Source organism: Leopardus geoffroyi, chromosome C2, assembly GCF_018350155.1.
Source record: "Leopardus geoffroyi isolate Oge1 chromosome C2, O.geoffroyi_Oge1_pat1.0, whole genome shotgun sequence".
Lineage (NCBI taxonomy): Eukaryota > Metazoa > Chordata > Mammalia > Carnivora > Felidae > Leopardus > Leopardus geoffroyi.
In genome coordinates this window covers 36,987,101-36,998,951 of record NC_059333.1, presented here as the reverse complement: position 1 = coordinate 36,998,951, position 11,851 = coordinate 36,987,101, and the positions used below count along the sequence as shown (strand labels likewise).

The following is an 11,851-nucleotide window of genomic DNA, read 5'->3' as shown; positions in this document are numbered from 1 at the left end:
AGAACACTGATGAGTCAGTTATTGGCTTACTGCAGGACTGACAGGGGTCTACAATAGCAGGAAATGAGCATTATACTTCAGGTGTGATGTAGAGGGAGGATCAGGTAGAATTGTACTTCACAGGATCCCTGTAAGACAGCAAAGTCCCTATACACACAGATAATTTAGAGGAATTTTACGCAATACCATACACAGGGAAAAGAAAGAAAACTATGGGAACTGGGAAGATCAAAGTTTTTAACGACTCTTCAGAATGTCTTCATCTTTACTAAGTAAGAGCTTAGAGGCTTGGACAATATCATTAATACCTAAATCAGTGGTAGGAGCAGAGCCGTGGAAGACTGACTTATTATTATCCAGACCCAATGTATTTCCAGACTGCTGGTATTGTGAGGAGCAATATTTATAAGTCACTAATACAGTGTCATTTTTAATTCATCTCAGGATTAAAGAGACTAGTTCTTCCCAAGTAAAGTGGTATCCCTAGTAAAGATTAGGCATACCTATACCTCTTTATATGTTCTCATTTGGGTTGCTACACTGCTTTCACTGACAGTTTGTTAGCCATCTTGAAGATTTAGTTAAGTTATGCAGGTATGAGTCATTCTAGTATCATGTCATATTTACCGGTACTTAAAGGCATAAGACATAAAACTGGGTACATTAGATAAAATTTTATGACTTCATGACAATAAAATTACCGAAGACATTTGTTGAGTAGGTAAAATTACTATATGTGACTTACTTCTAAACTTTGGCAGCTCTTGGTTTTAGAACATTATATTCTTCTTTCTAAAGTTCTGATATACCATTTTATATTTGTTTTGTTTATAATCAGTACTGTTACTCATAGAAAATGTATAACATTGTGTCAGATTAACATATTCAACTCAGCTATCAGGAATTGCATTTTATATTTTTATTTTATGTAACTACAAACTTATGTGTCGAGTTATTAAAGAGGTGATAACAAATGGGGCATAATCATTTCATAGAAATTCTTTTAAAATTGCTTGCTAGTTGTCAATCTGTGGTCTTCCTCAGTTCCTTACCACATGGGACTCCTTATGGGGCAGCTCACAACATGAAAGCTTGCATCATTAGAACAAGCAGGTAAGAATAGCTAGGAATAAAATAACATATTCTTAATGAGGATAATGTTTTCTGATAACTTCAGTTCTTATATATTTATTATAAAAAGCTAAAATTATCTATTAAGATGTCAAAAACAGTTTAAACAAATGAAGTATACAGATTTCATTATAATTATTTCAATTATTCCCTTGGGATATATCTGCTCCTTGATATTCTGTATCATAATTTTTGTTTGACTCTATGTTAGATCACAACCTTCTTGGGGGATTTCTGGGTGAACCCTGAAACCAGCCCTGTACTTGAAGGACAAGGAGAGACTGAAAAAAGAGGCAGGCCACTTCCAGATTGGTAGGTGGCAAGTTTAATAAGCATGGGAACTTACTTCTAAGGCTTATCTTGGGTAGCCACAATGAAAATAGATTTCTATACCTGTCTTCTAGAATCCTTGAAGTTTATAAAGAGACCTTGAAATGATTTAGTCACATACCCAGTCCAGACAGCCTGGGAACAGTGTTTGTGAGTGGGAAAGGCAAGCTTCACACACATTCCAAGGACAGGGGAGGAGGTGGAAGTCTCCAATTGTCAGGGTCCAACTGACAGTCACAGCTTCTTGATGACCTCCTCCAACAGACTCAAAATATATCTTCCATTTCACTTGCTGTTATCATGCATCAATTAATGTTTTTTCTCAAAATTGCAAAAAAACACTAAAGTGTAAAACATATTTAATCAAATTTGTCACAGTAAATATCAACCAAATAATTTTTCTACTTATTAAATCAATGAATTCTTAGTCATCTGTGAAATATTATTTTCTGCAATTACACTTGGAAGAAACAGTGAAATTTCTGAGTAGGATGATTTAGGAACTATTCTGTTTACTAGTGTAACTCCTGGAATCTTATTATGACCAACATGAAATTATCAAAAACTGGTTTAGCCCAAACATATCCATGATCTGAAATCAATACAGAACCTCAGGATATATGGGATTTATAATCTCATACTTGCCATGGGTCGGGAATCCAGAACATTTTAGCTGTGTCTTCTGTTCAAGACTTGACAAAGCTGGGTGTGTCCTTGACTAAAGTTTGATTAGAGAAAAGTCAGTCTTAAAGCTCCCTTGGGTTGTTGGCAGAATTTATTTCTTTGCAGCTATATAACCAACATTCCCATTTACTTAGTAGTTGTTAGTAGGAGACCTTTCTATGTTTTTAGAGATCATACTCAGGTCCTTAGCACATGGTCCCCTCCTTAGGCCCTCTCACACTTTAAATATCTTCCCTCAGTAAATGTCCAGTTCCTTTTAAGGGCTCACCTGATTGGATAAAGCCTACTCAGGATAATCTCCTCTTTGATGAACTCCTTTTTGATTGGGAATCTTAATTTTATCTGTAAAATCCCTTCAATTCTGCCACATTAAAATGGAGGGAGTAATATATATGTTGTGTATACAATGGAGTATAAATCTTATGAGTTATCTGCAAATTCTACCTACCACAATGGTTTTGTTTGATAGAATATAAGTGACTAAGGGAATCCAAAAGGAAGGCTGAACAAAATGCAAATCTCTTTTTCCATGTTAAAAAATGCTTTACAGCAATTTTGGAACACTAAAGTACGTTAAACATTTTAATTATATTTCTCTTCAGTTCTGTGCAATGTATTCAATTACCTTTAGTTTCAATATACATAAGTATCTGAAATTCTTAATCCATTCCCATAAAGGGTAAAACCCTTTACTTGAAATATTACATCATAATGTACTTGATCACTGAAATAAAAATTCCCCATCAGAGGACTAAAAATATTTATTTTATTCTCATCTTCTTTCTGAAAAGAAGCATTTAGCTGTGATAATAATAATATTAGCAATAATAATAATAATTGTGCTGTTTCATATTCCTTGCCACAGAAAATTCTCTCTTAATACTCCTTATCCATTAAATTTCCAATAACCTCTAGTGAGATATTTATCTTTTACCCTTTTATGTTTATTTATTTTATTATTTATGAAATGTCCAGAGCAATAGAGACATAAAAAGTCCAACGATTTACTAATACAGAGATGCTTATTACTCCCCTTTTAATGTACACTATCTTCCTTCTCCTCCCATAGATGTCTATTGCAAACTATAGATAATTGATTAATATGCCTATTTCTGACACATATGTGATTTTAAGAGAAATAAAATCATAATACCTTATTTGATTTTTTAATTAATAATATAGTCAATTACTAAAAACACTTTATATTCCAGGCACTATTCCAGTCACTGGGAATATAGTAGTGAACATACAGTAAAGGTTCTAAAAGCATGAATATTACTTTACACTGCGATGAAAAGAAATAAAACAGTAAAACATATGTCTAAGTAAAATAATCATTGAGAATAGTAGGGACAATATCAAATTATGTCATCAGCCACTCTGTCTTTATTAGGTATGATTAGGAAAGTTTAGTCTTATTTAAATTTATTTTAAAAACCTGGGTAGCTTAAATAATTAATATATGGATCTCTTTTAAGCTCAAAGCATCAAATACTGATCCAATAACATTAATTTATTCATATTTGAAAAGTTTTCTATATTAATTGGTCTATTTAAGGTTCCGATACCTCTTTGTGTATGTTTGGATAGCTTATGTTTGTTAGGAAATAACAAATTTCTGAAATTGGGTCTTTGAATTTGTCACCTGTGGTAGGCAGTCTCCTGAAAATGGCTCCCTATGATCTTCGACACCTGGTACTCATGTTCTGGTATAATCACCTCCCCTACAGTGTGATTATACAAGTGAGATTATAAAAAGACTATGTCTTCTGTCTAGTTTCCCCCTCTCTTCTTCTGGCTGTTTTTGCTGTTCATTCTAATGACACAAACTTTCATGTTGTGGTGAGCTGTCCCACAGAGACTCCCATGGGAGTCCATAACAATTTCCAAACTTTTTTCCATGACATTGTTTAAAAATATTATTTCTAATAAGAAGCCTAAGTAAAGTTCTTAATTCATTTTTTTTAACATTTATTTATTTTTGAGACAGAGAGAGAGAGAGCATGAGCAGGGGAGAGTCAGAGGAAGAGGGAGACATATAATCTGAAACAGGCTCCAGGCTCTGAGCTGTCAGCACAGAGTGTGACACAGGGTTCGAACCCACAGACCGTGAGATCATGACCTGAGCCGAAGTCGGACGCTTCACCGGCTGAGCCACCCAGGCGCCCCATAAAGTTCTTAATTCAGTCTGTCTCCTTTTTAATAGAAGTTAGTCCATTCACTCTTTAAAGGAAGAAAATATGATTTAATAATTACATATTATATTTTTCAGAGGCTAATGAGGTCTATAATATAAAAGGGTGGGAAAAAAAAGTAAAAAGAAAAGGCAAGTAGCAGAAATCTTGCACAAGCTATTTAGTACCATCTGGTCAGGCAATACAATGTAAATTAATCTTACTTTCTAGTTCCCTGTGTAGACACACCTTTTCTTTACTGCTTCTGTTGACCCTTGGAGCAGGATATATTTCTACTGAATACCCATACTTTAGGAAACTTTATCAAACTTTCAACTTCTGCTTTGATCATCTGTTCTATGAAAGTCATATTTTAATCAATAAAAATATTTCAAGTATGGTTTTATTATTAATGATAGGTTTATTGCAGCATAACTAAATGATATGTTCTTTCATTTCTACCTTGAAAACCATGAAGCTGTCATTATGACTTACTAAATTGTCACTATATTCTCACAGCTATTTATTATGCAAAATTTCAAACTTAAAGATTCATGGAAAGAATAACGTAATGATGTAATTTATTTAATAATTATTAAAATTTGTCATGTCTGCATTATTTGCATGTATAGTTCTAAACATAAATATATAGATATACAAAGATAAATGGTATAGGAATCACATATGTAAGTATTGCTATTTATTTGGAATTGGTTTAAAAACTGAAAAATCATAATACTTTACCACTAAGTATGCATTCTTTTTTTTAAAAATATCCTCCAATCTAAAACTACTCAAAAATTATTTCTTAGAATTGTTTAATTTCTAGTTCATACTTAAGTGTCCCTAAATGTACCATTATGATAGAAATATCAGTTATACACATATTTTCAAATAGGTTCACTTATTGCACTTGGTTTTTACATTTGGTTAACCTCACTTTTCTAAAAAATAACATTGAAGTAAATAGACAAAGCTGTTTAATTGATTGTAGAATGGTCCATATTCTCTATGTGTATGATTGTTTTCTCACAGTATTATGTAATATCTTTCTCCATTTCCTATATTTAATGTAGACTAGAAGCCAGATTAGTGTAACCTAGAGGATGGTATGGATACAGGGTAAATATTTGTGATAAGAGCATTTCATAGATGATGCTAAGCACTTTGTGTGGAATCACATCAGAGGTCACTTGATACCAGGCTATCTCATTTTTAACAATGAACACCGTATTTTAAAGAATATAACTACCAGGTCTCAAAAATATAAAAGAATGCCATTCCTTTTAGAATCAGCAAGTGCCATGTTGGGGGATACTTTGAGTCTTTGCAAATATTCTGTTCCCTGATAACTTTTCACTGATGTTTTCAGGATTTTTTAGTGATCATTATGTGAATCATTTACTTTCTCATAGGTTGAAAACATGATGTTCTGTTTATCATTGCTTCTAAATTTATCTGCCATTCCTTTGCAGTTTTATTTGAACTGCTAGTCTTCCTTTAAAAAGGAAGTGTAAGTAGTTATAATTTTAATTATCAATTTTTTCGAGGAAGAAATTGGCATAATGATTACCACCACTGGTGGAAAATTTTTTCAAAAATTGTTAGTAACAATAAAAAATTAATTATTATTCAAAAATATGAAATGATAAATGCTTGATAGATTCATTATAAGTAGCTTTTTAGTAAGTAGTTATGAAATATTTTCCTCCATGGATATTAAATGAGTTTTTTTTCTTTTTTTTTCAGTATCATTATCATTTACAGGATGATTATTTAATTTTAAACAGTAAATTTCAGGCATTATTTTTTGTGATGTTTAAATTATTCCAGTTGTGGCCATTGGAGCACCTTAAAATTGGATTTTTTGTCCATTTGACATGACTCTTATCATAAGTTGTCATGTACTTCCTTGTTTTTTAATGTAAAATGTTGTTCATGAATACTTTATACTCCAGACCTGGAATCAATGATTTTTCCAAGGAGCCGCCGGTTGGTTATTATGTAAATGATATTTGGAAAAACTAGGAATGAGTTGTGTTCATCCTGTTAACAATACCAGGAAATACCTTTTGTTTAAGATAATTGTGAGTTTATTTTTGTATTGGCATTCAATAGTAAAAAGTAATTTTTTATAATATCTTTAATTTTACTCTTGATTATATTTGTAAATATTGATTCCTCATTACATATATGCATTTGTTTTTGTTATTTTATGTACTTGAATAAAGCCAATATTATAATAAATAATATGATAAAATCACTGAGATCAGCTTAAGATTTATTTATGATTTTTGTTTCTGAAGAATAAATACCTTGAGGAGGTAGAGGGATACAAGGGGTTAAAAGCCAAGAGTATTAGGTTTCATTTTGAGATAATAAAAATATTCTGAAATTGGCTATGGTGATGGCTGCACATATCTGTAAATATAATTTAAAATATTAATTTGTGCACTTTTAATGGGTGAATTTTATATAAATTATATATTAATAAACTATTAAAAAGTATACTACCCTATAAATGTTTACTCAAACCCTTTGTATCCTTTTAAATTAGGTTCTTTATATTATTGAGTTATGAGAAATCTTTGTATATTATAGACACAAGTTCCTCATCTGATATGTTATTTGCAACATTCTTTTTTCTCATTCAGTGCATCATCTTTTTACTTTCTTGATGGTGTCCTTGATTTTTAAATTTTAGTGAAGTTCAATTATCTGTTTTTCTTGTAGTTATTTGTGCTTTTTATATGATTTATAAGGAAACATTCCCTAACCCAAGGTAACAAAGATTTACTCCTATTTCTTTTTCTAAGACTATTATAGACTCAGCTCTTAATATTAGAACTAGGATAAATTTGGAATTAATATTTGTGTATGATGCAAGATAGGAGTCTAACTGTATTGTTTTGCATATGTGCATTCAGTTGTCCATACACCATTTTTTGAAAAGATTGTTCTTTTTTCATTGAATTGACTTACCACTCTTGTCAAAAGGAAGTAACAGTACAAAAGTCAAACTTTCACACACTTAATAACATCAATTAATAGAAAAAGAAGAAGTAATTATGAATAATAGACTGATGAATTTAAACAAAAGGTTTTAGTGATATCTTCTCATCATGGATTAGTTTATGTAACAATTAAGGAAAGCTTTGAAGAAACAAATAAAATTATAGTCTTTGGAAAACTAGGGCTTCAACATATGAAAACCATTTTTTTAACTTCCTTTATCTCATTTATCTCAATTATGCCTTACCTGAATTTTTATTCAGTTTCCCTGGTGACTATAGTGATCCATTTCATTCTCTAGACTCTGCTATTGTTGATTTCATTGCAATTCCAATGTGACATACATTTTAGAGATTTTCCCTGGCATGGAGTTGTGGGTTCTTAGTCATTTTCATAAAATCTGTCAGAAATTATTTAGTTTCTTGGTATGATCATGAGATGCCTCCTGAATTCTCAGAACTGCTACAATCACATTTTTTAAATTTTTTTATATTTCTCATGAAATTTAAATGTGAAATGAGGTGAAAAGAGACCTGAATGTGTATGCACAGACTGTCATGATGAACTGGAACACTCTTTATTTCAAGGTTCTTCTCAAATGTTACTTCCTTTTTCAGCTTTTTTTTTTTTTTCTTCAGAGAAAGACTCAAGAGAGAGCATGAGCAAGGGAGGGGCAGAGGAAGAGGGAAAGAGAGAATCTTAAGCAGGCTCTACGCCCAGTGTGGAGCACAACTCAGGGCTCAATCTCATGACTGAGATCGTGACCTGAGCAGAAATTAAGAGTTCAATGCTTAATAGACTGAGCCACTCAGGCACCCCACCTTTGTCAGTTTTCTCCAGATATGACCCAGAGTGTATATATTTTTGATGTACAATTTAAATTTTTATAGATCTATATTTGCACATTTCTTATAATATGATAACCACATGTTTTCATGACTATTTCCCCTATTTAGAAAACTGAGAGATGATGCCTTAATTATTTTTGGATTCTTGTAACAAAATATGGTTTAAAAATATAAATGGAAACCAATTTGGCAATAAATTTCATATATTAAAAAAAAGAAATCATATATATTAATCTTATGCTCAATGTCCTGAATAGTTTATCATTCTATTTAGAAAAAATTATAGTAAATATTCATGAATGATGCATCTTTTAATTCTGGAATATTAGATGACTATATTAGTAAATATAAAATAAAGTGCATTGATTGGTATGTCTTTATCCCATTAAGTAATCTAAAATACTAGAAATCTCTTGTCCTATTACAGCTTTGAACATACTCATCGTGTGATAATCATTTAAAGTCTCTGAGTCTTAGTTTATCTATACATAATCTGAGAATGATGTCTGCCTTTTTTCATTTATTTATATGCAATGCTCATCAACAATGGAGCAGAAATTATGCTTGGTTATTTAACACTGACAAGATAATTAAGCAAGGCACTATCACTACACTGAAAAGCAAAAATATGAAAATCAAACTAAATAGTAAATTTTAATATGCAAATGTAAGGCATTATTATTACATGTATATCTATATATGTGCTGCCACCAAAGAGAGCACTACATGCATATCTTTGTAAAAAGAGTTAAAATATGAACATAAACTAAATTATACCCTGCAAGAGTAGTCTGATAAAATTGGAGAACCTGATACTAATCGCACATATTGGGTTATTTTTGTTGTTTATATATAAAATTGAATTATAATGAAAACAGTGTCTTCTTAACAGGAAAGCACCAATGTACTATATAATGTATATAATTTGACTTACTGTGTTCAGATGCAAGTGAAATGTTTAAGGGAAGGAATAATTTTCTAGGGCAGAATTTGGCAAGGCCTATGGGTGAAATTTGTCCTGCTGCCTGTTTTTGTAGGGCCTGACCTGAGAGCTAACAAAGGTTTTTACAGTTTAAATGTTTGGAAAATATTTTTTTTTAATAATAATCTTTTAGGTTACTTGGAAATGATATGAAATTCAAGTTTCAGTGTTGTTATGAGCTGAGTTGTAGAAAAATTATATTTGCCCCCCAAATTCACAAGTTGAAATTTAAATACCCAATACCTCAGAATGTTGACTATATTTGGATACAGCCTTTAAAGAGGCAATTAAATTAAAATGAGGCCATTAGTGTAGGTCTTACTCCAATATGGCTTGTGTCTTTATAATAAAAGGAAATTTGGATACTCAAAGAGACATGAAGAATGTGAGTGCAGAGAGGAAAGACCATGTGAGGGCATCAGAAGGTGTTATCTGCATGCCAAAAAGAGAGATCTCAGAAGAAACTAAACTTGTTGTTAAAAAGAAAACCATAGGCTTAAAAGGCATCCCCAAACAGGGGCTTAATTGCTAATCTAACTGCAATCTCAAACTTCTTCAGAAATCCATTCTTTTTTAAATTTTTTTTTAGGTTTATTTATTTATGAGAGACAGAGACAGCATTCAGGGGGAGGGGCAGAAAGAGAGGGAGACACAGAATTTGAAGGAGGCACCAGGCTCTGTGCTATCAGCACTGAGCCTGGCGCAGGGCTCGAACTCATAAACCATGAGATCATGACCAGAGCCAAAGTTGGACCCTTAACCTACTGAGCCACCCATGTGCCCCAGAAATACATTCTTAATGGGTGTTAGGAATTTTCTGGTAGATGCCAATGAGTTTGCCACATGGGTCCTCTCCATCCCCAAAGAATGATGACAGAATCTGCATAAACCACTTGCTTTTCCCCCTCAAGCTTTGCCTAGAATAATCCTTTTCTTTCACTAGTAATTTTTTTGCCACCTTCCTTCTATAAAAACCTGACATTCTGGGGTGCCTAGGTGGCTCAGTCGGTTAAATGCCCCTGACTTCAGCTCAGGTCATGATCTCGCGGTCCGTGAGTTAGAACCCCACTTCGGGCTTTGGGCTGACAGCTCAGAGCCTGGAGCCTGCTTCCAATTCTGTGTCTCCCTCTCTCTAGGCCCCTCCCCTGTTCATGCTCTGTCTCTCTCTGTCTTAAAAATAAATAAACGTTAAAAAAAAAAACAAAAACCTGACATTCTGTACAACTCCTCAGATCTTGCCTCTACTTACTAGATGGGATGCTGCCTGATTCATAAATCATTTAATAAAGCCAATTAGAGCTTTAGAATTTATTCAGTTTAATTTTCGTTACTTAACACTGTCTACACTTTGATTTTGGACTTGTAGCCTTCAGAACTGTGAGAAAATAAATTTCTGGTACTCAAGCCACTCAGTATGTGGCATTTTATTATGGCGGCCCTACCAAATTAATATCAAGTATCCAGAAATAAAACCACATAAACAGCCCTGCTGATTTGTTTCTTTTCGGTGGCTGTTTGTTGTTGTTGTTGTAGTTGTTGTTGTTTTTATTCCAAAAGTAGAGTTGTGGTTGTGATAGAAATCATATGGCCTGAAAAACTAAAATATTTACTATCTGGCCTTTCGCAGAAAATGTTTGCCAATTACTGGTGTAAGTTTGTGGAAGATAAGAACTTTAGCAAAGAAACTTATATAATGCTGTGATTTTGAAAAGGCTCCCCACAATGTTTTAAATATTAACTAGGGAAATGCTACATAATGGTAACTGTACTCTCCCCCTGTCTCTGTAGCATGAAAAATAGAAAAGACAGTTCAAAATAAGTTAGGGTTGCAGTATTTCAGCAGCACATGTGCAAAATAATTTCTTAATCAAAATACCATTACTGATAATAGTGAGAAAATTATTATTTACTTTCATGGTAAAACTATAAAATTATGTAAGGTAAAGGATAAAGATCCAAAAGTTAATGTTCATGCTGATGTACCTGGAATCATTAAGCCATGTATTCAGAATTGTTGTCAAAGAAACTCAGGTGAATTCAAAAGAAATATTTTAATAGAAGGCTAAGAATATGACAATTTAGCTTAGGTAGATTAAGTCGTGGTATTATAGTAAAGAGTTAATAACAGAAGCAGCAATAGCACTTGGCCTAGCTATCAAGTGGTTCTTATTTTCTTGAAAATTGGAAGAAGTGTGAAAAAATAATGTGAGAAAATGTCAATCCAACTTTTCTCTTGAAATCTGGGGAAATACTATATCTCAAGGGACATAGTAGGTGTAAAAAGTTAAAATTCCTAAGCCTTCCAAGGAGAGAAGACTGTCCAAGTCCCAAGGGAGGGTGGTTCATGATGAAAAGGAGCTTCCTTGCCAAAAACTGTTGGATTGGGTTTCCGCAGCTTTATTCAGTACAAAAACATATTGTAGGCAGTAACCTAGGTCTCCCAGCAACACAGACACACAAGAGGATGTGAGGTTTCATTCCATGAACTCACACAATCAAATGCTCTCAACAGTTGTGTTCTTATTCAATATGGAAGGTACAAAGGAAAACAAATGAACAGGTATAGTACCATAGTAATCTGTAGTCTATAAATGGATGCCCCTACTATGTGCCAGATGCTCTCACTGGATCTGAAATAGAAATATGAAACAGGATCCTTCTGCCCTTACAGTAATGGACTTATGGAGGGG

General features: G+C 32.7%; 1 long non-coding RNA gene across 1 annotated transcript in view; it reads right to left on the bottom strand.

Moving 5' to 3' along the window:
- Nucleotides 1–904: 904 nt before the first annotated feature.
- Nucleotides 905–11,851, bottom strand: part of LOC123610729 — a 36,588-nt gene continuing 25,641 nt past the window's right edge. Inside the window, exon 2 of the long non-coding RNA XR_006718268.1 lies at nt 905–1,123. This is a non-coding gene — a long non-coding RNA (uncharacterized LOC123610729). The remainder of the gene's footprint in view (nt 1,124–11,851) is intronic.